Genomic DNA, 5,248 nt, shown 5'->3' with positions numbered 1-5,248 from the left:
TGACCCATTTAATTTATTAAGTTAATTCTGGGATGCATACTTCCCTTGGCTAATTTCGCAGCAAGTCTCATAGTTTAATTCCAACTGTTATCACATGCATTTTTCATTTCTAAATTCATAGTAAGTTGCAGTACAGTTTCCTATCTTCAACATTCAAATGTTTCCTACAATCACGGTATTTTTACATTTAAACCATTTCACAGTTAAGTCGTTTTCCGCCTTCCCTTTTACATTCCACTCACATTTAAAAAAGCATTCTTCAATATTCAAACCAGTCCTACTGTACATTCAAACATATTACAATAGTCAGCATTTCAGTTCTAACATTGGGCATTTACACACAATTCCTACTAGAATTTTATTTTCTAGTTACTAGTGCTATTGTTATTATACTATATATATTATACTATTATTATTAGTATATATTTCCCCACAGAAAATATTTTTCCTATTTTATTTTTACTATGTTAAACATAATTATTATTACATTATTGCATTATTATTTTTAAATAATACTAATATCAATAAAAAAAAATATTTGATTCATTTTTATGTATCTTTTTTTTATAATTTTTTTTGTAAATTATTGCTTTACACCATGTTAACCAATTATAAAGTACAAAATCCCTTTAGTAAACATTTAAATAAACATTTTAATAAATTTAACATAATAAAAATATTTTTTCCATTTCTTTTTTTTTCTTCATTCAATCAACACCAGGCAACAACAACTGATACATTAAAATAAATCGGGAATTAAAAGGAGTATGTGTGGTTTAATTTACAACCACAATATATACATTTTGATATTACAGTAAATTAAGTGGGTCTTCAAAATAAAAAACAGTTTGTGTGTGATGTCTCCCAGGCAACCTCCCCTACAAAAAGGGGAAAAAAATACAAATGATGCATACAAATTATTATAATATAATAATGAACCAAATAATAGTAATAAAAGTAAGTATGACAAAACATGTTATAATTGTAAAGGGTTTACATGTAGATTTTCCACATATTTGCATTTAAAAGGCTTTTTGGCAACCTTACGCTAGTTTTATGGTTAGGGCGTCCGCAGTTCTTTGTGCTTCGGTAATATCAACGTTTTTTAAAGCTCCTGACTCCTATTTAGTGTGAGTACCAGCTGGGATGCAAGTCGTGCTTTTTGGGGGGAGTAAATCATTGATGAGTTGGAGTCTGCAGTGTGACCTTTTATAAATGTCCATCGTGCAAGGACTGCTAAGACAAAAAGTACTTAAGTGAGGTCACCTTCTGGTTCTTTACTCACGGCCAGAGATTGGCCCACTGTTACTTAAATGTGTTTTTATTTGAGCTTTTTATTATTTATTTTAAATTACCGATTGGATCAAAACAGGATATTACTTTCTTGAACTGACTATATATTGTTTTGTTTTTTTTCATTTTGACTTTCATTTCACAACTTTAAATTGACCATATTGAGCTAAAGCATTAGTTAAAACCACTGATGACCATTTCTTAGGTGTTATTTAACTTATATTAACCCGCCATCATTTTATTTCACATAGAGTATTTTTTTTCTCGTTTAACAATATTTTAATTTTAGTTGATGATGCTTCTATAAAATATGAATCAAAATTTAAATTTCCTTGAATATATTAAACATTTTTAAACTTGCCAAAATTGTATTTACTATATTATTTAATTAAAATGTATGCTACTTTATTTTATTTTTTTTATTATTAAAAATTGACATAATTGGGCTAATGATGTAACTGGAGTCTTTAATGTACATTCATTTGGCATTATTTAATTTTTTTTAAATTAGTCTTAAAAAAAGTGATTTAATTCGATATTTGGATATTTTTAAAATGTATTTTAATAATTAGTCTTTTTTTACTTTTTTGATTTTTTTATAATGTTATTTAGTTGACAACGTTCAGCTAAGGGTTTGTGGACGCTCTGATCTCTTTTGTTTTTTTTTTTACTTAATTTAACCTTTTGTGGTTTAAAAATTATCTTCATTTTATTTTATTTATCAGACTAATCCTGACATTACTCAAGCTTAAAAAAAAAAACAGTCTATAAAGCTTTTTAGTCTCCGATATATCAAGATTTCAAGATTGTATTTTATTTTTTGAGATTTTATTTGAGCTTTTTATAATTCGTTACAAATTAACGACTTAATCAAAACATGATTGTACTTTTTTAAAACCACCAACATTTTTTTTTTTTCATTTCGCAAGTTTTAATTTTAAATGTACGACATTGAACTAAAGCATTCGTTAAAAGCGCTGACGACCATTTCTTACATATTATTTAACTTATTTTAACCCCCCATCATTTTGTTTCACACATCTACGGTAGTTGTCTTGTTTTTCTCGTTTTACAATATTTAATTTTTAGTTGATGGCACTTACATAAAAGATTGATCAAAATGTCCTTGAAACCTTTTTAAACTCGCCGAAATGGTATTTACTATATTATTTCATTTAAACGTATACTACTTTATGTAATGATTTATTTATTTTTATTCAAATTGACGTCATTGGGCTAAGGATGTTTTAATTTCCATTCATTTGGCATTGTTTAACCTTCTGAAACTGGTTCAAAATAAATACATTAATTTTATTTTGATTAAAAAAAAATTTGAAATTTTTTTTATAATTAAAATAATTTTTAATTCGATTTTTTATTTGATTTAGTTTTATTGACAACTTTCAGCTAATGGATTGCTCAGACGCTCTGATCTCAATTTCCTTTGACCTAATTCAACCTTTTGTTGATTAAAAATATTTTTTTTAAATTTTATTCAGACTAAGACATTGCTGAAGCTAAAAAGAAAAAAACTAAAAAAAAAAAAAACACTGAAGCTTTTTAGTCTCCTCATAGTAAAACCTGACCAATAGTTAACAAAAACAACCAACATGTGATTTTCTCCCTTGAATGCGAGCTCAAAATCAAGAATTCAAGATTTTTTTGGAGCTTTTTACTATTTAATTTAAATTACCAGCTTGACGAAAACATGATTTTACTTTCTTTAATCTAAAAAGATTTATCAAAATCAAATTTCCTTGACAACATTCAACCTTTTAAACCTTGCCTAAATTTTATTTTTTTACATAATTTAATTTAAATACATGTAACTTTATTGTATCATTTGTTTTCATTCAAATTGACATCACTGGGCTAAGGATGTTACTGGAGTTTATCATTTGACATTATTTAACTAATAAAGTCAAAAAAAGTTAATTTATTTTTAATATTTTTCAAATATTTTTAATAAATAAAGTTGGTTTTTTTTAACTTTTCTTTTTCTTTTTTTGAATTGACGACATTCAGCGAAGGGATTGCTCAGACGCTCTGATCTTAATTTCCATTGACTTAATTTAACCTTTTGTTGTTAAAAAAAACAAAAAAAACGTTATTTTACTCATCAGACTAATCCTGAGGTCACTGAAGCTAAAAAAAAAAAAAAAAAAAAAAAAGGGGAAAAAAAGCTTTTTAGTCTCCTCCCAGCAAAACCTGACCAATAATTAACAAACAAAAAAAACCGACATGTGATTTTTGTAACCTGTCTGCCTTTGTATGCAAACCCAATATCAAGATTTCAAAAGAATATCTGTAGATACAAAACAACAATGCATGCGTATGGTCTGGTTTTGTCATGAGATGACTTTGCATAATGTTTGATACTGTTTTCTGTATGTACAAAATACAACAATGTTAAAAGTGGATGCTTTAGGATGATGGTGATGACGCTCCAAGTCTTTCTTCTGGACTACATTTTGTACCCTCGGACCTTGATTGCGTTACCTGTCTGGCTGCTGTATTTTCACTATCTGGACTTTGATGTGATTTCAATCAATTTTTTCTTTGTTTTTTCTGCTTCCTTTGACACTGTTGTTGAATGTATGTCTGACTTATGGTGTAAATGCATTATGTCAAATTATATTTTGGTCAAACACACCACTTGGACCGTTTTTGTGCTTTTTATGCTTCGTTGTCAACAACTAGGGCCCCGTTTATACACTCCACACCATCCATCCATCCATCCATCTTCTTCCGCTTATCCGAGGTCGGGTCGCGGGGGCAGCAGCCTAAGCAGGGAAGCCCAGACTTCCCTCTCCCCAGCCACTTCGTCCAGCTCCTCCCGGGGGATCCCGAGGCGTTCCCAGGCCAGCCGGGAGACATAGTCTTCCCAACGTGTCCTGGGTCTTCCTCGTGGCCTCCTACCGGTCGGACATGCCCTAAACACCTCCTTAGGGAGGCGCTCGGGTGGCATCCTGACCAGATGCCCGAACCACCTCATCTGGCTCCTCTCGATGTGGAGGAGCAGCGGCTTTACTTTAAGCTCCCCCCGGATGACAGAGCTTTTCACCCTATCTTTAAAGGGAGAGCCCCGCCACCCGGCGGAGGAAACTCATTTCGGCCGCTTGTACCCGTGATCTTGTCCTTTCGGTCATAACCCAAAGCTCATGACCATAGGTGAGGATGGGAACGTAGATCGACCGGTAAATTGAGAGCTTTGCCTTCTGGCTCAGCTCCTTCTTCACCACAACGGCTCGATACAGCGTCCGCATTACTGAAGACGCCGCACCGATCCGCCTGTCGATCTCACGATCCACTCTTCCCTCACTCGTGAACAAGACTCCGAGGTACTTGAACTCCTCCACTTGGGGCAAGATCTCCTCCCCAACCCGGAGATGGCACTCCACCCTTTTCCGGGCGAGAACCATGGACTCGGACTTGGAGGTGCGGATCCTCATACCAGTCGCTTCACACTCAGCTGCGAACCGATCCAGTGAGAGCTGAAGATCCTGGCCAGATGAAGCCATCAGGACCACATCATCTGCAAAAAGCAGAGACCTAATCCTGCAGCCACCAAACCGGATCCCCTCAACGCCTTGACTGCGCCTAGAAATTCTGTCCATAAAAGTTATGAACAGAATCGGTGACAAAGGGCAGCCTTGGCGGAGTCCAACCCTCACCGGAAACGTGTCCGACTTACTGCCGGCAATGCGAACCAAGCTCTGACACTGATCATACAGGGAGCGGACCGCCACAATCAGACAGTCCGAAACCCCATACTCTCTGAGCACTCCCCACAGGACTTCCCGAGGGACACGGTCGAATGCCTTCTCCAAGTCCACAAAGCACATGTAGACTGGTTGGGCAAACTCCCATGCACCCTCAAGGACCCTGCCGAGAGTATAGAGCTGGTCCACAGTTCCACGACCAGGACGAAAACCACACTGTTCCTCCTGAATCC

The 5,248-nt window shown here is 34.4% G+C and overlaps 1 long non-coding RNA gene across 1 annotated transcript in view; it reads right to left on the bottom strand.

Moving 5' to 3' along the window:
- Nucleotides 1-646: 646 nt before the first annotated feature.
- Nucleotides 647-5,248, bottom strand: part of LOC133607793 (uncharacterized) — a 29,495-nt gene continuing 24,893 nt past the window's right edge. The window contains exon 3 of the long non-coding RNA XR_009815453.2: nucleotides 647-878. This is a non-coding gene — a long non-coding RNA (uncharacterized lncRNA). The remainder of the gene's footprint in view (nucleotides 879-5,248) is intronic.

The sequence above is a fragment of the Nerophis lumbriciformis genome, linkage group LG09 (assembly GCF_033978685.3).
Source record: "Nerophis lumbriciformis linkage group LG09, RoL_Nlum_v2.1, whole genome shotgun sequence".
Taxonomy (NCBI): Eukaryota; Metazoa; Chordata; class Actinopteri; order Syngnathiformes; family Syngnathidae; genus Nerophis; species Nerophis lumbriciformis.
This window is presented reverse-complemented; position numbering and strand designations above follow the sequence as displayed.